The following is a 23581-nucleotide window of genomic DNA, read 5'->3' as shown; positions in this document are numbered from 1 at the left end:
CTCATGTGCTATATGCTTAGAGATGTACAACCATAATGCAGCTTAGAGCAGGAAGAACATTACTGTTGCTGCTGCAATTTTTAATCTTAAAAATTGATTTTTGGAAAATAACCTTTTTTCCTCTCAAGCAAACATGTTTACCACCCATGAAGATAGATTCAAGTGGGAAGCCCTGTTGGTCTGAAGCAGCGGAACACATCTAAAGTCCAGTGGCACCTTTAAGACCAGCACAGTTTTATTCAAGGGATGAGGTGTATCTGAGGAAGCAAGCCTGCACACGAAATCTCATCCCTTGAATAAAACTGTGTTGGTCTTAAAGGTGCTACTGTTTACCACCCATACATTAAATTTGCAAAGTAACTATTTTTTTGTTCAGTCAAAAGATTTTCGGTGGGGATGACTACAATTATTCCATTTCAAATTTTACTTCAGGGCAATTTAGATGAAATTATGTTTTCCAACTGGAAAAAAAATTACTGTGTTAAAAAATTGACTCAGTAACTAAGCAGGTTTCATGTAGATGACAATCATACATCTGTGGCCATTTTGTTAGAAGGCAGGTTTTCATTAGATAATGTGATAATAGTGTTCCAGCAGTTAGTTATAATTACAAATACTGAAAATATTTTCCTTTTTGTATCATACAGAACTGCTTAATATTGTCACATTGAATTTACATGGCTACAGGTTTGTAAAATATTCATGAATGGTACCTCAAAGGTGGGTGACACCGCAGAGAACACCCATATGTAAAGAAATACATAAGTGGCTGTATGCAGTATAATGGATTCTGTGTTGGTCAAGGTTCTGAGAAAGTCCAGTTCAACCCCTACTGATCATGGGCCAGTTATTCTCCTTAAACCTAACATACTTTATAGAATTATAAGGATGATACAAGTGAAGGGAAGAATAGTTTATACCACTCTACACTCCTTAAGAAGATAGATGGAATAAAAATTTACTTAATAATAATATTAATGAAGGCAAAGTCTGAAGACCCATTGGACTACTAGAAGGAGGAGGAGGAGGAGTTCTTATATGCCACTTTTCTCTACCCGAAGGAATCTCAAGGAGGCTTACATTTGCCTTCCCTTTCCTCTCCCCACAACAGATACCCTGTGAGGTAGGTGAGGCTGAGAGAGCCCTGATATTACTGTAAATGAAAATGGTGAAACAAGTAGAAATAAAGTAGAAATAAAGGTATATGTACAAAGAAGAGCCAAGGGAGAAAAATAAATCAGAAAACAAAACTAAAATTCTAAGACAGCAGTTATGAGTTCTGCTGAGCTCAATGGGTCTTCTAGTTAAATATGCGAAGATCAGGGTTGCTACACAGATTAGGAATTGCCACCACTGCTCATTTCTTGCCTTGAAATACCCCATGAGGGATCACCATAAGTCACTCATGACTTGATGACAATTATAATTAATCAAAGTTTCCAGCTTTCACATGGAGCCTGGTGTTCTTGTTAAATTTATAATTTATCACCAGACAGCAAAGATCTGTTCCCTTGCAGGAAATGACAGATGCCAAGGACACACTAGGGCATCCTATCTCTGCTGAGCTCCCTTAGTTTTCCAAACTCTGCCCCCCCCCCCATCACTGCCCAAATCTCCAGGAATTTACCAAGCTGTCTGGAGTTGGCAACCTCAGATGAAGGAGAGGGAGGCATGTCAGACATAACAGGTATCACCAAAAGGGGCTTCTGCATCTGCTTTCCACCTACCTCACTTTGAAAGATTAAGAGACACAGAGAAAGTCTTCAGTAGATTATAAATGTCGACATGCAGATAAATACAAAAGTAGGTGTCCCTTTAAGTTCATTGATTTCAATGTACGGTGCAAGTGTAAGCTGATTTGCCTAGAATCGTACTCGGGTTTATATAAACCCCATTCAATGGGGTTTATAACCAGGGAAGTCTTCTGAGGATTGCACTGCTTGGAAAGATATTTTTAACTATGCCCAGAAGCAAGTAGGCAGCCAACAGTATTGGGGCATACTAGATCTGCAAGATCATAATACCATCTACTGTGACATATAAAAAAAAGGGGGGGGAGAGAGAGAGAGAGAGAGAGAGAGAGAGAGAGAGAGAGAGAGAGAGAGAGAGAATGTTTTTATTATGACTCCAGAAACAAATGTATATTGGGTGCAAAGGAATCATACTAGTCATGTGACTAGTAGCAAAGCCCATTTTTAAACTAGGCCAAAGAAGGATGAGAGGGTAGAAGGGCCCCGGAAGAAGAGGGTGGGCAAGCTTGCTGACAGGGGCACCTCTGATTGGCCCTCAAGCAAGGCAAGCTATTATCATATTTGTGGGATGCTCGCTCAGACCCATTATGCACGGGGGTTTTAGCGCACATTCGGGGTGGAATGGCGGCGACTAAAATCACGGATAACGCACGGAGCCGGCTGCAACCGGCTGCAGCTTCGGTGCATGCCGCCGAAAAAGCCGCGTCAGTGAAACGCGGAAGAAAGCGCAGCTTCCGGGTGAGCGGGGCGCAACCAGAAGCGGCGCCCGGATCGGCGCGTGCATAATCGGTTACTCTGGGTTTTGCCGCTGTCGCGCCCCGCCCCGTGTATAACCGGTATGCGTCGCGTCTTCCCCCTCCGCGTTTTCCATGTGACCCGAAATCGCCGTTTCGGCGGCCGTGCATAATGGGCCTAAGTGAGGGCCAATCAGAGGTGCCTGTCATCAGAGGGACAGTAAGGTTTTTATGTGTAAAGGTAAGCAGAATTTTGTACATTCATAACAAAGACACCAGATGTTAAAGCTGTTTAGGGTTTTGTTTTCTAACTTAGGACTCATTTGTGAAGAATACTATGAACAAGACTTCTAAAAGAGACCATTTATTTCAATAGAACAGATTCCAGAAAACCTCCTAGAGATTTGTGCCCATAATGGATTGGGTTCTTCACATCACCACTTCCTGTATTATGTATTGAACTTTCCTTTGCACGGGGCTCCATAATTCAGATCAATAATAGCTCTGAAAACTATAACAACTCCCCAAGTGCAATTGTTTATGAGTGAATAAAAATATCATTTATTAGCCAGCCAACAGCAATAATGTTTAAATGTGTGTTAAAGATTCCTTTAAAAAGTGGATCTCAGACAGAGTCGCTGTTCCAAAACATATACGTGAATGATGGAAAAAGAAAAACGTTGAGAAAGCCAAATACATATACTGGTTAACTGCTACCCCTTGGTAATAAACGTTAGACTGTGTAAAGTCATGGATTTTGTGTTTCTTTTACTTCTACTCAGAATCGTTCTGGTGCAATAGAAATAATAAAATGAATAATCCTTAATGGATGCACATGATTATCATACTCTTTAACCCAGATGATTGTCTCCATGTAGCAATGGACTAATTTGGACTTTATGCCATCACGTTGCTGTGGATATCTTCTTCCCCTCCCTCAGATTCTGCCTTCAAGGTCTATCGCCAAATATGCAGGAATTTCAAATCCTGAAACTGGCAACCATATGTCAAACAAATAAAGTGGGTCCCCCCCCCAGTATTTTCATTGCACTTTTAATTGATTTTTAAGCATGCCTGTGTCTTGATTTTAACTTGTTGGATATTTACAATGTACTGCCCTTCCAGTTTTTGCTGTTTTGATAGCCTGCTTGAGTTTGTAAAATACAAGGCAGGGTATAAATAATTTAAAATAAATAGTAAGCCATTCATCTGTGCAACACTTTCTAGTTGAAAACTTTCCCATTTGGAAAGTACACTTGCAGCCAAATGGATATATTCTTTAATACAGAGAGTAACAGTTATTGATGTTTATGTCGGCAGAGTTTAAATTAACACAGAGAGAGTGAAGCTGCAGGCTGCTTAAAAGAATAGTTTTGTTCAGAAGAGAAGCAACTTTTGTGTACAAAGGGGGGGGGGGGAGAGAGACCTAACTATTAACTGTTGTCTGCAACCATTCCTCTGTTATTCTGGAGGCAAGCAGGGAGGAAGTATGCTCACAGGAGAAGGAAGTCTCCAAATGAGCCAATCAGGACATAGGAGGAGACTATTTGAAAAATATCAGGAAGTTCCTAATTGTAGTAAATACACATCTCCTCCAATATCCCCTGTAGGACACTCTTCAAATTTTGTTCAATCATGCATGCTGTAGATCTTGGATATTCCAACATAGTCCTTGAGGTTCATATGTTTCTGTAAAGTGTTCTGGGATTCTTGTAAAACTGATCTGCATCCTCCAGCTCTTGTCCCCATTGTCAGGTTTGTGAATATCCATGTTTGGTCCTCAATCAGAGCTCCAATTTCCTTTTCTTCAGCATTCTTCCAGCTTTCTGCTTGGTTACTGGTTATCTTCTCTGTGTCTTCTCATGTAGAATGATCTTCCATAGCCTCTGATTTGGTTAAATTAGAGAGTCTTCTTGGTGGCACTCTCTTATTTGCTCCAGTTGGTTTTCTGACTTCAGCTTCTGCATACACTTCTGGTACTTGGGGTCCTGCTGGTTCTTCATCTGCAAATTTCATGGATCTCTATTGCACTGCTTCTGGCTGTTGTATTCTCTTTTTTCCAATGGTATGGATTCTTTGATGTTTACTCTTTCTGTATTTGTAGGTTATAATTTCGGTTCTCAGATTAAGGATCCTGCATCCTTTACATCCTACAAAAATGCCTTAGTGCCCATGTTCATCTTACTTTGTTCCTCCCTTGGATCATCCACATAGGCTTTTGACCTGAACATCTTCAAATGCTTCATACTGTGCTTGTATCCATACCAGAGTTCATATAGAATTCTTCTGTCACCTTTCATAGGCCACCTGTTCTGTAAATACAGTAGGTAGCAGGGTTAATGGCTTCTCCCCAATATTTTTCAGGTTGCTGTGCTTCCAGGAACATGCACCTGCACACTTTCTTTCTGCTTTGCTATTTTTATTCTGGAACTAGAGGAAAAGCACATTGCACCCGGGGAAACAACAGGTGCTAGAATGCACAACTGCACTGAGGACATCTTGGGGGCTGGCTGCATGGCAAAAGCACCTGCCCACCTTGGACTCTTGAGGCCCCACCTCCAAATCTCAAGGAACGAGGGGCACATACAGAGAGAGAGAGAGAGAGAGAGAGAGAGAGAGAGCACAGAAGACAAAAGAATTCCTCCCTTCTCAAATTGCAAACATTATTAACCACATAATCATCCCCTCATGTAAGAAATACCTTCACTATATGCCACTATATGCCAAGGACAACATTATCATCTGCCTTCAACAATGGGAAAGTTTTTTTCATTCATCATTTGAATACTGTGATGCCGGTGGGTCTTAATGCCAACATTGATTACAATTGTTTATTGTAAAAATCTGTTTTGGTTATATACTTTAATGGATCTGGCCCCTTTAAATAATTGACTACACCTGTAACTGCCAGCTTCTCTATAAATACTAACTGAAGGTAGCCCTCATGGGCACTTTATGAAATCCCCAGACAATTATGAGCATTTTGCCAATGTGATACTACGACTACTACTATGACAGTATATTGGAAGGTATGTTATGCTGCTTTGTAAAATTATGAACTATGTTTTGAAATTCTACATGCATATATTGTCTACTTGTCTATTCATTTTGCAGAGCAACCACTGACGAAGATAAAACAGAAAGCGGGTCACTTAATCTAGGATCCCGTTTTGGTTGACTCTTTATGTTTGATCATATGTTTGACCATTTAGACTTTATGTTATAAACTTTCCACCTATAAACATAGAGAAGACTACTATATCATTGTGCCTCGTGATTTCCTTTTTTCTTCTGAGAAATACCTGAGTACCATCCTCCTGCAACAGTATCTTCTCCCTGTGCTCTAACTACATCTCTTTAAGGCAATAGCAATTTGTACAGCTTGGTGTAGTGGTTAAAAGCAGTGGCTTCAAATGTGGAGAGCTGGTTTGATTCCCCTGAAGGACCACATTCTGGGTGACCTCAGGTAAGCTGGGTGACCTTGGGCTAGTCACTGACCTGTTAGAAACTGTTCTTACTAAGCAGTTTCTCTCAGAGCTCTCTGACCCTCACCTACGTCACAAGGTGTCTGTTGTGAGGAGAGAAAAGGAAGGTTATTATAAGTCACTCTGTGCCTCCTTTGGGCACTGAAAAGCAGGGTATGAAAACCAAATTCTTCTACTGGGAAGATGCAACTGGAAAACCGTGTCTTCCCTCTCTGCATGTCCCTATCTCCTTATAGTGCTTCTGTGCCCCATCTGTAGTTTCCGCATATTCCATCCCTTTGGTCTCAAATTTGTTTTGCTGTGATGGTCTTAGAAAGATTGCCACAAGACCAAGGTGGCATCCATATGGAAAGGGAAAATTTACATCTTCCCATGCCTACCCACATCAGCATTATTTTCCCTGCTGCACTTGCCTGTGACGGCTACACGCAAAGCATTCCTCCCTTCTCAGATTGCAAGATGTGACATGACATCTTCATGAATACACATCCCTAGGGCAGAAGCTTTCTCTGGCTTTCCTGGTCCATGAGGTCCAGCAGGGGGTGTTTCTGGGCCTCCCACAGCTGTCCCCTACAGAAGACACACAGAGGCTGTGTCAGGAGGTGGCTCACTCTCCCCCATGTCCTCTGAGTTGAAGGAGACCAGGAGATGGGGGCCCCCTCTGGGTAATAACCAAACTCTCCCTTTCAATGGGAGAATTCCTAGAGGGTTTAAAAGATGCTGTGGTATGCCCATTGCTTAAAAAAAAAACATTCCTGGATCTGCAGGAGCCTGACAACTACTGCCCCATTTAGCGTTTCTGAGGAAGTTGGTGGAAAGGGCTGCTGCAGACCAAATACCAGCATTCCTGGAGGAAACTTTAGGAGGAATGCCTGATTCATTTCAGTCAGGTATTCGGCCAGGCCATGGAGTAGAAACTGTGCTACTCACCCTGATGAATGACCTCCGCTGCCCGCTGGACCAAGACGGGTCAGTGCTGCTTGTACTATTAGATCTGCCTGCAGCGTTCGACACAGTAGATCATGAGCTCCTAGCTCACAGCCTCACCAATGCCAGGATACCGGGGACAGCCCTCAGACAGCTGATCTCCTTACTCTGGGGTTGCAAAAAGAGGGTAGTAATAGGAGAGATAGTATCCAACCAACATCAGCTTATATGTGGAGTCCCACAGGGAGCAGACCTCTCTCCTATTTTATTTAACATCTTCATGTGCCCTCTTGCTCAGTTGGTGCGGAGGTTTCGGCTGGGTTGTCATCAATATGCAGATGACACCCAGCTCTTCCTCTTGATGGATGACTGCCCTGACTCCCCCCCACCCAGAACCCTTAGCCAGAGGCCTGGAAGCAGTGACAATGTGACTCAAGCAGAATTGTGTGAAGCTTAACCCTTCAAATACGGAGGTCCTGTGGCTGGGTAGGAAGGACCAAGCAAGGAAGCACGCTTGCCCCACCTAGACCGAATATGTCTAGCAGTAGCCCACTCCACTGGAAACCTGGGTGTGATCCTCAATGTCTCCCTCTCCATGGAGGCACAGATCATGAGAATAGCATGGCAGGCTTTCTACCACTTACACCAAGCAAAGCTTCTAGTGCCCAACTTGGCACCAGAACACTTAGCCACAGTGATGCATGTGATGGTCACCTCTAGACTGACTTCTGCAACTTACTCTATTCAGGTCTACCCTTATCCTTGATCTGGAGACCACAACTGGTGCAGGACACTGCAGACAGGATTCTCACTAATACACCATGGAGATCTCACATTCAGCCTGTACTCCAACAACTCAGCTGGCTCCCAATTGAATTCCAGATCGGATTTAAACTTTTGGTTCTTACATTCAAGGCCATAGGCATTCTGGGCCCAGTGTATCTGAGATACCGCCTCTTTGCCTACACCCCCAAAGGAGCACTACGCTCCACCAACAACAACTGGCTGATGATCCCTGGCCCCAAAGAAACACATCAGTCCTCAACATGGGCCAGAGCTCTTTCTGTCCTGACTCCCACCTGGTAGAACAATCTCCCTGAAGAGATCAGGGCCTTGGCTGATCTCTCACAATTCCATATGGCCTGCAAAAGAGAGCTCCTCCACCAGGCATTTGCTTGAGTCAGACCAACCCAACAACATCTGCTAGCCTCCCCTCAGACACCCCGTCCATGACCTGAAGCAGCCTGACCTCCTGGGGGCTTGTCTAAGTTATTGTTTATTTGAACTTTGAGCTACTTATTTGAACTTTGAGCTACTTTTAGTTTGTCGATATGTTATTTATGACTGTGTTGTTTACACTGTTCTATGTATTACCCCTACAATGTTTTATTTGAACCACCCTGAGCTGTATTGGAGGGTGGTATAAAAATCTAATAAATAAATAAATAAATAAATAAATAATAAATAATGTTATGTCCCACATATTCTCCTCCATTGTCTATACAAATGGCTAATGGTTTTCTCTGGGACCTATAGCTTATATTGAAACATATGCCTTCATCTTCTTCAATACTTGGCTTTCCTCCTTGATTAGGTAGGTAACTTGTTGGGCCTACCAAGTCCATCTTGAGAGTTGGCACTTTCTGCTGTCTTTTTGAGCCCACCAACAGTACATTCTACAGACATCAGAAATGAGAGGGGAAGGGATTCTGCATATCCATATACTCCTCCTCCCTACCAGCACTTCAACCAGCTCTGGCAGCATCTGGCATTCACTATTCCAGTCTTCATTTTGAGCCTCCATTTATATCCCAGGGACTCTGCTAACTGCACACTACCCATATGATCCCAGGCTGTGTTGGTCTCAACCTAGGTGTAAACTGCACGGAGCTTTTATTCCAACCCCAGATCGATTCAGTCCCTGCCCTCTACACAGAATGTGATTTCTGTTTGGATTTTGGGCGATTTAAATTTTCCTTCTGCAGCAAGAAGGATTGATCCGGAGTGACCCTACCTTTATTGTGCAATATTTTAGACTGCTTTTAATCCTGAATATATTCAGAAAATCGCATTGTTTTAAATCTGGGCTCTCTTCCGTGGTAGAGGACCCGTGATTGGCTACAGGTGGTCATGTGACAAGCCTGCCTTAAAGGAGAAGCCCCTAAGTTCTCTCAACTTCTGTCGGCCTTGGATTTTTTTTTGTGCCTTCTTCGCGCCCCCACCCCTTCAAGAAAAGAAAGGATTTTTTCCTCCTTCCTCTGACTTCTTGGATCCTCTCCCCCCCCCCTTTCAAGAAAACAAAGAAAGAGTCTCCATCTGCTCCCCCTCTTCTGAGCCTCCCTAACCACGTGCAGAAGACTTTCCTGTTTCACTGGGGAGGGGGGGAAGAGGAAGACCCGAGTTCAAAGCGATCTGAATTCAACAGGATTGACAATGGAATAAAAAAAGTAAGTGTAGACTCTGCCCTAGTCTTTCCCTCCAGCAGATTTTAAAGGGGGCAATCTGCAAACATCTGAAGGACAATTAGTGATCTGGGGAAGTCAGCACAGATTTGTCTTCAGCAAGTCTTGCCAGACCTTCTTTGACCAAGTGAGGGCTTACTTAATTGAGGAAACTCAATGGATGTTGTTTAGCTGTATTTCAGTAAGGCTTTGGTCAAGGTTCCCCATGATGTTCGGATAGGTAAACTGGAGGACTGTAGATGATCTGGTGGATAGAAAACTAGTTAGAAACCCATAAGCAGAGAGTAGTTATCAATGGTATTTCATCAGAGTAGAGAGAGTTGAGAAGCACTATAGGGCTCAATACTCAGTCTGGTTCATTAATATCAATGATCTGGATGAGAGGGTACAGGAACTCTTCATTAAATTTGCAGATGACACCAAACTGGAAGGAGTAGCAGACACCCCAGATGATACTGATAGAATTCAATCAGATCTAAACATCCTGGAAAAGTGGGCAAATTATAACAAGATGCAATTCAATAAGGATAAGTCCAGAGTTCTACATTCGGGTCATAAAAATGAGAAGTATGCACACTGGATAGGAGATACACTTTTGAATAGCCGTGTATGTGTGAACGAGATCTTGGGGGTACTTGTGGCCTGTAAGCTAAATATGAACAGACAGTGTGATGCAGGTGGTAAAGAATTCAAATGCAGTCTTGGGCAGCATCAATAGACGCATCACATCAAAATCATAAGATGCCATAGTCCAGCTGTATAGCATATTAATCAGTCCACACCTGGAGTACTATATGATCACTAATGGACAAAATTGCAGAGGAGAGTGACAAAGATGATCTGGGACCTAGGGACCAAGCCCTGTGAGGAAAGGCTGAGGGTCTTGGGAACATTAAGACTGGAGAAAAGGATTTTGAGAGGGGACACGATTGGTCTCTTTAAGTATTTGAAACTTTGTCACTTGGAGGAGGGCAGAGATAGGCCCCTGTTGGCAGCAGAGGATAGGACCTGCAGTAATGACTTTGAACTACATTTAGAATAGTACCAAATAGATATCAGGGGGGGGGGGAAATTCACAGTCATAGTAGGTTAGTGGTGGAATCAGCTCCCTAAGGAGGTAGTGAGCTCCCCCATTAAGCAGTGGCTGGACAGATATCATGGATGCTTTAGGCTAATCCTACATTGAGCAGGGGGTTGGATTAGATGGCCACTATGACCCCTTCCAACTCTTTAGAAAAATAATCTGGTCTTGATTCACCGCTCATAGGGAGGTGTGGAAAAAAACAGTTTTGTATGATATCACCGTTGGGCTGGGGCCATTCTAGGCTGGTCTGACTCAGGCCTTTGTTTACCCCACTACTCAGGTCCATTTTTGCCCTGCACAGCAATGGGTCCTATGTCTGGCCTGGGCCACCTGAGAGGAAAGAGTCAGGCCACCCTGGCCCTGCTCCTCCTGTTCCTTGCCCCATGTATCCCTGGAAGGGACACAAATGCCCCAGGGGCATGCTGTGCAGTATGGCAGAGCCACCCAGGGCATTTTTAATTTAAAAAAAATATTCATAAAAATAAAACAACAAAATAGGCCCTCAGTGCCCTACAGCATGGCAGAACCTCTCCTTCCTGGCTCTTGTGCAGGAGCACAAAACCATGGTGGATGAGATTGAACAGGCCAAACATTCCTCCCATGCAGGAGCAGGATAAAGCAGGATGTCCTGCCCTGGCTCAAACGTGAGGAGGCAACCCAGCGTGAAGTTTCCAGTGGAGTAAAGGTCCCTCTGGCATTTTAATCTTAAACAGTCTGTTTTATAAATAAAGCTGCCTTTTCAGAGACTAATTAACATACAGCTGTCCTAATTCTGACCAGATTATTTTTGCTATCTGCATCTGCATGACTCTCAAAACATCTCTGTCAGACAACACCTTAATTATGGTCCCTCTTCCCCTTGTATTATATTTGGTCTAGGTCTTTTGCTCCGTTTGTTCTTCAGCTTATGCTTGATGGTCTTTAATAACATGCCAGAGTCCCATCTCTAGCAGGTATCTCTTCATTCTCAGATCAGGGATCAGGTGGTTGCCTTAAGTAAGCCTGTCCAATAGGTAGTTGTGTTTGGTCTCAACCACAGCCTTTTCAGCCCCAGCTCCAGTCTGGGAGGATGAGTTGCTGGCAGAGATCTGGGCCCTATCAGAGATATCAAAGTTCTGAAGGGTCTGCAAAATGGCACCCTTCCACCAGACATATGGTTGAGGTAAATACCAGCACAGACTGACATCAGAAATGGGCCCATCCTCCACTTATCTTCCACTCTGAACCTGGATATAATATCTAATCCAGATTTATTCTGACCCTTGCTGGGAGTGATGGTGTATTTAATAGGGTACTGAGTTTTAAAATGTTAACAGTTATTTATTTATCTTTATTATAAATGGGTTTTTATAGTTGTTTGCCATCCTGAGTCTGTTGCCAGAGAGGGTGGCCAATAAATCTAATTAATTCATGAATACTTCTCAACAATATGTGATGACAACAGGCAAGTTAAACCCCCTATATGCTTTCCTTTCCTAGATGATATTGTGCTATATCACTGCTACTCCCATCACTGGCACTATTGTTAAATAGTTACAACATATCGTTTTTTCAAGGCTTACCAAAAAAAATAAAAAACTGTTACAGTGATATACTATCAGATATAAATAGCAAGTAGATGCTCTCCCTCGTGTAGACAGATGATCCATTTGTCCAACAAAGGGTCAGTATTATTCTTGCCAGCACGATCAAGAGTTTGCTGTGATATTATACATCTAGTAGCATCACTAAATATTCCCCCCACTACAAAGTTTTAGTTTAACTATTTAAGGGCAGCTGATTCTGACCCTTATTACGCTTCTGCAGTGCTGAAGGTTTCCTTTCAGCTGAAGATTAGAAAACCTACAACTTTTGCAGGCAAATCTTCCTTGTTTTCCCCCTTTGCGTTTCATCCACCTCCTTGATCTCTTGAAGATTATGAAAACAGTGAAAATAGTAAAATAAACAAGGAGGGGGAAAAAAACCAAATCCTTTGCAACACAGAAACATTATAGAAAAATAGCCTCAAAATGTTTAACATCAATTTGTTGGGATCTCTGTAATTATACTGAATGGAAAGGATGCGTCCTATCCGTCGGTACTGCAAAAACATAGGCTCTGCCTCCTTCTCTCTTTCCCCCTCTCGTACTCTAGTTTTAGTTTGTTCTTTTGAAGAACATCAGCAGTAAAATTCTAATTAGTATGTGATACCTCATGTATATAATAGGTATGTGTTGGTATAAGTATAGGTATGTGTATGTTCCCCCACATCTCCTAAGAGGATTGCTTTAACTAAACAAGCCGAGGTATCTGGTGGAGCAAAGGTAGCATTATAAAAATATCAATGTGAATTGAGTTGGTGGTCTCCATCCAATCCCCAGTGGATATATGTCCACATCAGCCAACCCGCCACCACAGCTGACACTAATTATCACCCCCCTTGGCAGAAAAAGAACACCCAAATGAGGTACAGAAAGGCTCCATGTTTAAAGTAATTCCATCGAGTCTGGTTTGAGGTAGGATGATCGTCACCACTAACTCAGACTGAGGTCCCACTGTCTTGTTCATGGGCTGAACTGTGGGCATATCAGTTCTTCCAAAAACCAGGCTAACCCCAGACTTTTTAAATATAAGATCTGAAAATGTTTGGCTGATCTTTTCTTGTATGTTAGTTTTGCTTTTATAGTTTTTATAATTTCAGGCCACAAACAGAAACAGAACATGTCAAATACAGTGAGGAAAGATTAGACCTGGATGGAAAATGCCTTGAAAAGAATGGGGAAGTGAAATAACTATTTACAGAAATAAATATTTATATATTTTACTTATAATTTAGGTCTGCAGAAAATTTGGAGAGAACAAAATCATGAAATCTCATTAGTGCTTCAGCTAAACGTGCACAGTTTGTCTATTCAAACTCACTTAAATTGGGCCTGTGAAAATAAAAATAAGGCCATATTTAGAACATTAAATCCTGGTGCTATATGGTTTTATTTTTTATTATTTATTTAAGACGAAGCTATTTCACTGATTTTTTAAAATTTAAACATACTGCTACTTAATGTGAGATGTCAGGGTTTGGAACTTGGTACAAACATCACCATTTTTGCTTTCATTTTCAGTTCTGTTTATTTATAAAGTAATTAATTTGATTTTTACAAATTCAGTGTTAAAGGTATTGATTTTAGTTATTTCCATTCCTAGCTGTACCTCCTATCCCCACTACAGGATAGTAATAGTCCTAAGTATATTGAGTCCTCCCTTTTTTCATTGTATGGACACTCAGCTGCTATTAGTGCTATGCTATTCTATTTAGTCTTTATCTTGTTCTCGCCTTCCTTTCCACACCTGCAGTCCTCTCAAATGTGGAGACCTCTACTTTGTCTGTGGATGGCTGGGTTATGTGGCTTTCATCATCTACACAGGGACCGGACAATTTACTATTAGATACAGTAAAATTCTTTGTATCTCCTTTGTCTGACTGTTTGCTTTCATGGGTTGCAAAAATGTGCCTATTTTGTAAACAAGAATTATGTTTACTTAGTAATATTTTATTCTATTGAAGTGTATGATTATTATTTAATTTCTATACACCCCTTTCCCAATATGGACATGGGGCAGTATACAACACTAGGCATGTGAATTTGGTTCAAACAAATTGTAAAATAAAGAAAAGAAAGAAATACCTTGACAGTATTTTTTTGGTATCTATATAAAGATTCTCTAATCTGTTTCAGCTACTGCTATAACTGGCCCGAATAAAAGCTGAATTTTTCCCAGGTTTTATTGGGTGCCAAAATTCAGCTATATTGATCAGAAGGAAAACAGTAGGTGGAACCAGGAGCCAGGTGGAACCCCCCTTCCCCTGAGACCCATGGTCCTGAGCCAGCTGGAGATCCCATGCTGACATCTGCCCCTGCAGACGGAGCCTACAAGGCCTCCTGAGACTGCTGAGGATACCCCAAATAAGGATAAGAATATACGATGAACCCTCATAAGGATAATAACCCTTACAGAAATAGGGCAGGTGGCCAATAAGAACAGCAATCCCTGGCAGCACATGAGAAAAAGAATTCAAGGGGGGCTGCCTAGGAGGCATGGGAGGCCACGTGGCAAAGAATGGCACATGGACCTGCAGCAACTTGGCCAGGTGCCACAAATGTCCATGCCACGCCAGCCACCAGCACTGCTGTGAAGACAGGGAAAGACAAAAGTGCTAACAAAAGCACCTGGGTTTGCCACTGGCATCTACATAGGTGCTGCAGTTGGAAGTGATGCTAAATGGGGCATGTGCTGGCCCACTGGAATCTGCTCCACCTCCACCAGCAACAAAGAAGCAGCAGACGGTGAGGGCTCAGCCACCAGACCTGGCTCACTGGGAGCCTGCTGCAGCTGAGCAACAAAGGGCCCCAATACCTGCCCCACCACTGCAGAAGCCCACCACCCCTGACTCAGAGCCCCGAGCCCCAATGGGCTTTGCTTTGCATATGTGCCTCAGTGCTTCCCTTGCCCCATATCTACTCCCCCCTGGGATTGTGGGAGGCAGCCCAGCACCCTCAGTTGCCCCGACATGCACTCCCAGAGGTGCAGAGATCAGACACCCACTGACCAGCCCTTTCCCCACTGACTTATTGCTTTTCTTTCTTTTTCCAGACTTCATCACTAGAACTTGTCCAGCACTTTTTAGTGTAGAAACAATGTCCATCGGTTCTCACAAATGCTCTCTCATGCTTCCATCCTCAGTACGCTTTATAGTAAACAGTTTCTTTTTAAGCAAAATTATTTATCCATGAGATTGGGTGCCAAAATATCTTTCCATCTTGGTCCATATCACTCAGGGCTCATCATAAATTCATTCTTAAGCAATGCATTCAACAACATTAGGCTGCCTTGAACATCTTTAAAAGTTGCTGCCTGCTTCTGGCATCACCCTCTGGAGCCTCTCCTGTTAACACTGCCTTTAAATCCAGCACTTCAAATGTTAACAAGGTCAGATGCCTCCACTGCAAATAGTCTGAGACTTATAATTAACCCAAAAGTCTATAGATTTCTGCAAGTCCCCCTGGATTCCATTTGTACCTTGTGCTTCCAGTACAGGGGCTCCATTAGTCTGGTTGGTATCCTTGCCAGCCATCTTCCAGTCCTTGATTCTTGGCTCTGTCTCAGGAAGAAATAGAAGTTAATATCTGGGCTAGCTTCCAGCAGCCCTCTGGAAACACCTTCCTCTGGTCTCAGTAGGCTCCACACAAGAAAAAAAACATTTAGCTCTTCAAAGCCAAAAACAAACCTCAGTGCCTCTTGTAACTTTAAAGGTTTAACTGCTTTCAAAAAAATGTCTCTTGTGAGAACATGTTCTGTGCAGCAAAAGACAAGCTGGGTCACATAACCACTGTTGGGGCCTTTAGACTAGACTCGGTCCTAGATCCCTCCATAAAATTAGTGCTGCAGGGTAACAGAACATTTTAAACATATGCAGTTATTAGTTACCTTTGTGGATGAGGCACAGATCCAGACCCAAGGCACTTCAAGGCTTAAGAGAGAGAATCTATACTGCATGGTTATTTATAAAAAATATATCATATTCATCTTCACTCTTTCCCGAAGCAGAGTTCAAAAGCTTAAAAGATAATTACAAAGAAATCACATTGCAAGCCACTTGTGTCTAGGCTTCAGGCAGACTACATCTCACACACCAGCAGAGATCTTTAATGGAGTCTGCTCCTTGCTTCAGAACACACAAATACACTAATAATCTTCCTGAATCCCCAGCCATTATGATGATGCCATCCACTCAGTCATGTCCAACCCTCGGCAATTCTATAGGAAAGTTTCTGCCATGTGTCTTCTGCCATGCAATTCTATAGGAAAGTTTCTGCCACTGCTTCTTTTAATTGGTTCATGGTCATCCCTGTGTCGGCTTTGATCATGTTGAGTCCTTGGATCCTTTGGTGGCCATGTTTCCTTTTGCCGCTGACCATGCCAATCATTAATGATATTTCTAACGAGTTTGATCCCATGATGTGTCCAAAGTAAGTGAGCTTTAGCTGTAATATCTTGCCTTCTAATGACATAGTTGGTTTGCTCCTTTCTAAAACTGTCTTGTTGGTAACTTTGGCTGTCCATGGTATTTGCAGCATTTGACTCCAACACCATAATTCGTAAGCTATGTACTTGGGATGTTTCCATTGCAGCTTCACATATGACCACTTGATACACCAGTGAGCACACAGGTACAGCTCAGCTGCTTAAACAACATAAAACAGCCCTTCATAGCTGACTTCACCGAGTTACTTACTGATTGCAATTCCAAGAATCCCACACTCCAGGACCTCAGGATCAGAGACAAAAGAGGACCTGTGCAGAGACAGAGACCTGAGTAAGCATCACACAGAGACTGATTATGCACGTGGCTGGGCACATCAAGCCACCGCTGGTTCCTAGGAACTGTATACATGGGGTACAGAATCCCCTGGTGCACATGGTTTGCACCAGAGAGCAGGAAGTGTCCACTGCACCTCACAGTGGTGGCAATGGAGGGCGGGGGCAGGGGGGGTCTAATAATAAACTGGCCGACTCCTATTATTCCTATTATATGATAATAAAATCTACAAAATCAGGCACCCTGTGAACAAGAAAGGAGTCCTACACAAGGGACTACCTTGTGTAGAAAAGTACTACTTGATAATTTTTTTAATGAAAAATAACCCTCTATAATGACAGAGGAGGACTGAATATGATCCAGGAGCATGCCTTTGGCTTAAACTAAACTTTAATAAATCTGGATTAGCTTTCTTAATCTTTCTATATATCATTTAGGTTGGGTGGTTCTGTCACGAACAACCTACACCTGTCTGTTTTTTCTCCCTCAGTAGTCTGTCACCTTGACTCTTAGGAGTCAAAGACATAATAAAATAATGAATTTGGGACACATTCCTCTAAACTGATGGAGCATCAGCATGCCTCTAGTGGTGGGAGAATACACCTGAAACTTTGTGCTGGCAAGCTACCTGTGTACCATAGGATTGTCCAAATACCCTATACATTCCGTATTCCACGTTCCCAGTCGAACTGACCCCTGCCAGTCGAGCATAGTTGAAACAGATGAGCAAGTATTACTACATTGTGAACTCTACAAGGACATGCATTCCATATATCTCAACCCTATTCTGAGTTCCCAGGCAGATCCAGCACATTTTACACATCCCTCTTCCTTGTAGACCATTCAAACAAAACTTCCATCAGACTGGCTACATTCTGTGTTAAGGTTTAATTCATAAGAAAGCCTGTAACTTAATTCATCAACACCAGACACATAGAGCAATGTTTTTACATTTTAAACTTTTAATACTTTACCCTTACATGCTTTGTAAGATATAGATTAGGTTGTTATAATATTGTTTGTTCTCTAGATCATAAATAAAGAATCACGATGATGATCCAGGAGCACAGAATACCAAAAGAATACCAAGTACTAAATAGACACCACTGAGAGAGAAAAGCATGCCTAATCTAACCACAACACCAAACTGGCTATATGAACCTTCCTGAATCCACCAGTATAGCCCCAATATATCTAAACAATAGCCCCAATATATCTAAACAATAAACAAACTTGTTTAAGTTGAAGAATTTGCACCACCTCATGGACCCATTATATACGGGGCTGGAAATCTGGGATGGTGGCAGCAGGGCAGCCCTGATTATGCACCCCGCTACCACCATCCCAGCCCTGGCCCGGCGCAGCCTCCCGGAAGACCCGCATTACCTGGAATGCTGCAGGTGCCAGTGGGGGCTGGGTTGTGCATAAACAGAAGAGCTGGGCCTTCCAGCCCAGCCCTCCCCTCAACCTATGATGTCCCTGGAGGGACACTGCACGTCCCTGTGAGCTCCTTGGAGAGTGGCATGCTGCTCCCCACTATTGTATGGTGGGGGGCCCATTTCCCCCACACACCCCCATTCACCTACTCACTGTTGATGCCTCCAGGCAGCGTGTTGGGCTTTCCAGCCCCAGCGTTGTGCACGTGCATGTGTGCCCAACACTGGGGCAGCCCACATACTCCAAAGAATTCCTCCCCTGTGAGTACACGGGGACTACCAGGGCATCCTGCCCTGGTGCAATGCCCGGAAGCAGCCCAGCATGGCTGCTGCCATGCATAAAGGTGTATGGTGAGTCAATAGTTCATCTAAGCTAAGGGAAACCTATAAATCATTTTAATATCCATGGCAATCTGGCAGGCAAATTTTGGGATAGAACTGGGCAGGGGGGGGAGAAATGTTGGAGAATGGAAATGTCAACTAGGATTGAAACAAATACATTGAACAGGAACACAGATCAGAGTTCAACCTTTACTTATTTCAGATTGTAGTTATCTTTCTAACTAATACAATCTCCAGTTGCACAGATTAACATTAGATTTCAGTACTCCAAATGTTTTCCCTCCATTTTTTGTCTCTTGGGTATTAAATTTTGTTTTGAAATTACATTCCATATATCAAATCCCAAATTTATTTCCTATTTCCCTTCTCTCCCCAAATTATCCCTTCTCCATTTATTAAGTCACTTTGTCCTCTTCTTTGCACACTGAGAAAGAGTGTTTAGCATTCCTGGAAATTGATGGGCATGATTTGTCCTTATTGTTCATTTCCTGATAATCTGAAGAAATATATATGCATAGCCCATGTTCCATGGACTTTGCTTCAGTGTTAGGTGTTTAGACTTCCACTAGTAAACATGCCTCCTTTTTACAACTACAGGGTATAAGAGAAAGAATGTGTGTGTGAGCTTGTGTGTGAGAGATGAGAGGAGGGAAGAGAATGCAGAGCATGCAGAAGAGCACCTGTATATTCAGTGAATCACTGTCTTGGAATGGGTACAATATAGTCAGCTCAGCTATCCCAAGACCATATGGAGGTTTAGCATTAACAATGGTTGCAAAAGTTTCACCACAAGATCATCCATCCCTAAAGGAATCAAGATGATGGTTATTCATACAGCTATGTCATAGCCCCAACAGAAACATCATTCCACATGTAACAAAACGGATATTGCGCTTTCTACCCCAAACAGTTTTGCGCTGTTGTATATGCACAAAGGAGGCATTTCTGGTCCTACCAGAATTCACCCAACAGGGGAGATGTATGGGTGTGTGACAAGTAGTTTGGCCATATGTAACATATTATGGAACCATACATGGGAAACGGCTTTCAGCCAAGGGATACCACAGCAAAACTCTGTTCTTACCAAAAGTGAAATGGGATTTTAATGGGTGTTCAGAGTGGACAAGACTTTCTGCATTAAATATGCTGCCTTAAAAATTCTTTCTACTATTTGTCTACCCCAGAAGGATGGAGGTTGGAGACTGCTGTGCCAGAATTTTAACCTGTGGTTCCAGGGAGTCTACAGCAGGTATTTTGAATCTGATATATAGACCACAAAGTCCTGCCTGCTGATATATGCATGAAATATTGGCTTAGTTGCATTCAACACACATCTGTATAAAAATATGATCCATAATAGCACTGTGCACAAAGCAGGTACAGAAGGCCCATTTATGAATGAGCTATGTGCTACCAATCATAATGCCTATTAATCATAAGGCAGTCAGAGGGAATGACTTGCTTTTAGAGTTCTTTAAACATCTGCAAACCTGAGCAGAACTACTATTATGGGCTTAGGATGAAACATATCTTTGCTGTTAATATATTTTTATTAACTTTGGTCCTTGGACATCAGAGTTCTTCAGCCCTCCTTAGCATACATTTGTAGGACAGTCTAGTGAGGAGCTGAACCTTCAACTATTCAAACTCCATACTATCTCAGACGCAAGTAGCAACGGCCATTGCTTTCCTGTATACTTTCTATCCCTATGTTGAAGAATTCCTTTCCTCCAGACATAGGACCATCTTGCCTCTGTATGAAGGCCTGACTTCCTCAGACCTAGTATGGGTGGATGATGACTGCAGGATGTGAAGGTGAGATAAATCAAAGTGCTGTGCAGTTCCAAATAGCGAATATATTGCATACATCACAAAACTATCTGTGTTTCTGCAGCATGACATGGAACTGAGAAAGAAAAAGTAGAACAGGCACTTAGGAGCAAATCAGGATTCTCTTCTTGTTCAGAGTATGGGGAAAGTAGACAATGTGGATTTTATAATGGCTTTTGTAAAATATTCTAGTTTAGTTTAGAGGTTTCCAAGGGAGTGGGCCCCAAGGGGGAGGGGGATGAAAGGATCCAGGCTGGTGGTGAAGAATTTGGGGGCAATAGGGTAGTGGTGAGGAATTTGGGGGCAGTAGGAAGGCAAAAGTCTAACTCTCACTGCTGTGGCTGCATTTTCCTAGTGAGGAACAGTCCAAGGGCTCTGGGTAGTAGTGACCCTGGACTTCCTTGGTAGTCTCCCATACCAGTGCTGACCAGGGCCCACCCTGCTTAGCTTCCTTAAGAAAATGACAGCTTCAGAAGGTAGGCTGGATGGGATCATATTCCCCTCCTCAAACCCTGTCCTTCCCAGGCTCTACCCCAGATCTCCAGGAATTTCTTAACCCAGGGTGGGCAACCCTTCCCCCAAAAGTTTCCATCTTTGGGAGGCAGAAAATGTCTTCTCCTGCTTGCTCCTGGCCATGGAATTTTCCATTGCTTGCTACTCCCTCTCTCCCCTCCCCATCTCTCTCTCCCCATTGAATACCTAAAATGGCTTTTACAAATTACTTTTACTGTCACGTACCCATAACCTGAGTATATGCCTTCAGCTAAGGGGGCCTGTGACGGGGCCTGTTTTTCTCCGGTGGGCACTTCCAGTCTGCCTTCCCCACTCCCTTGTTCCTTCCACTTTCTGAGATTGCCCCTGTTATCTTTTATGGTTGGCACTGTTTAATGTTGAAAGGGATGTGAACAACCTTGTCTGGCTCTTCATTTCTGGGTGCAAAGGTGTTTGAAGAAATGTTTCACTTTGTCCTTTAGATAAAATGGTCTTTCCATGGGAATGCCTTTTGGCATGCAAATCCCATGGAAGGGGGGCTGGGGGCTAAGAGTATATCTGTACCTTGAATATTCTGTGAGGTGTAATAGCAGGTTCCTGTAGTTGCTCCCTGAGACTCCCCATAAAGTTATTTTTTACTCTGCACTATGGGCATGCATCCCAGGGTCATAACATTTATAAAGAACTTATATATTTTTCCCAGCTAAAATATGGCTGCTGTACAACAGCCAACAAAGAAGGGTAGGCAATATAGTGAGTTTTGAATTTGAGTAGACCTAACAACAGGAAAGAGGTGTGAGTCCATGTGTGTGTGTGTGGGGGGGAATTGGGATGTGTCCTGAGAGCCAAGGGGTGGCCCCCTGAAAAAGTTTGGGAACCACTGTTTTAGCTCATTGGCTTGTCCCCAACAACATTCATTAGTCAGATTTTATCTTCTTGTTAAGAAATTAAATGAAGAAGAAGAAGAGTTGGTTCTTATATGCCGCTTTTCTCTACCCGAAGGAAACTCAAAGCGGCTTACATTTGCCTTCCCTTTCCTCTCCCCACAACAGACACCCTGTGGGGTGGGTGAGGCTGAGAGAGCGCTGATATCACTGCTCAGTCAGAACAGTTTTATCAGTGCTGTGGAGAGCCCAAGGTCACCCAGCTGGCTGCATGTGGGGGAGTGCGGAATCGAACCCAGCATGCCAGATTAGAAGTCCGCACTCCTAACCACTACACCAAACTGGCTCTCAGGAATGAGTTCTCAGGAATGGGCTTCTTTTTTTTTTACCAAGGCTAAAACCCTGAAAAGTCTGATTAATGAACTTTTGACTCAGCATGTTGTTGTTTTTTCCATGTACAGTCCATATCTCCTTTACTAACACTGCTGCTTGTTCAGAAAAGCAAATTGGAATTCTCACCACTTTCTAAGTCAGGGATTTCTCAAGATTTCCCCCCCCCTGTCTTTTTGTTATTGTTGTTGTTGTTGAAACCTGGCAAGCATTTGCCTTAGTATACAAGGAGCACAGGTTTGCAACCCCCGTGTATTTATCAATAGACCTTTCAGTAGGAATTTTTCCTGGCATGAATACTAGAACAACTTCACTGAATAAGCTACTACTGCTGAATTTAAAAATTTCTCTGGCTCCTAGTTTAGCCAAAACTTAAAGCTACAGTCAGTCCTTGACAAAATGCAGTATTCAGTAACCTTATCTTTTTATAATTATCATGTTTATTTCTATATTACAGTGCAGTATAAGGTTAAAAAGCCATGTTCTTTTAGAAAGATATGAAGCAGTATCGCAGGTAGCAGTGTGGTCTAAAAATGTAAGATACTGTTAGGCTGTGTTTAGAATGAGTCAAAGATCTGTGATCAGTTTCATAGTGTAACTTTGCAACTTTATCAATAGTGAGGAAAATTTATACCAAATCCTGGAAAACCTATTATATGTTTCCCTTTTCCTTTCTTCTTTGTCCTTTAGCATTTAGAACTGTCAGTGTTGGTATACAGATGACCCTTATCAATCCCATAATAACTTGTAAGTACTGAGAAACACCCATTTTAAAGAGCAAGTTCTCCTCTCCTCCCTTTATCCTCAGAACAATATTGGTAAGTATGACTGGACTTAAATTAGGGGTTCCTAAAATGGGCAGTATGCCCCCCTGGGAGTGGTGGAAGGATCCAAGGGGGCAGTGAAGAATTTTGAGGCAGTAGGGGGTGGTGAGGAATTTGGGAGCAGTAGGGGAGGGAAGCAGACTGACTTCCTGCTTTGGTTGCATTTGTCTAGAGAGAGATGCTCCAAGTTGGCTTGCCATTGCCTGCCTCTGGGTACCAGCAACCCTGGACTTCCTTGGTGTTCTCCCATCTGTGTGCTGACCAGGGCCAGCCCTACTTAGCTTTCTGAAGAAAACAATACACAAGGTGGGCTGAATGGGATCATATTCCTGATAAGTTCTCTCCCCCCCCCCCAGCAGATTCTGCCCTTCCCAGGCTCCACCCCAGATCTCCAGAAATTTCTTAAACCAGGGTTGGCAACCCTTTCCCAGAAGTCTCCATCTTTGGGAGGCTGGAAAAGCCTTCTCCTGCTTGCTCGTGGTGATGGGGCTTTCCATCGTTTGCTTCTCTCGCTTTCATTCCCTATCTGTCTTTCTCCCCAATGAGGATGCAAAGTGGCTTTTATGAATGACTTTTACAAAT

Source organism: Paroedura picta, chromosome 3, assembly GCF_049243985.1.
Source record: "Paroedura picta isolate Pp20150507F chromosome 3, Ppicta_v3.0, whole genome shotgun sequence".
Taxonomy (NCBI): Eukaryota; Metazoa; Chordata; class Lepidosauria; order Squamata; family Gekkonidae; genus Paroedura; species Paroedura picta.
The sequence above is the reverse complement of the archived record's forward strand: the minus strand, read 5'-3'. Positions refer to the sequence as shown.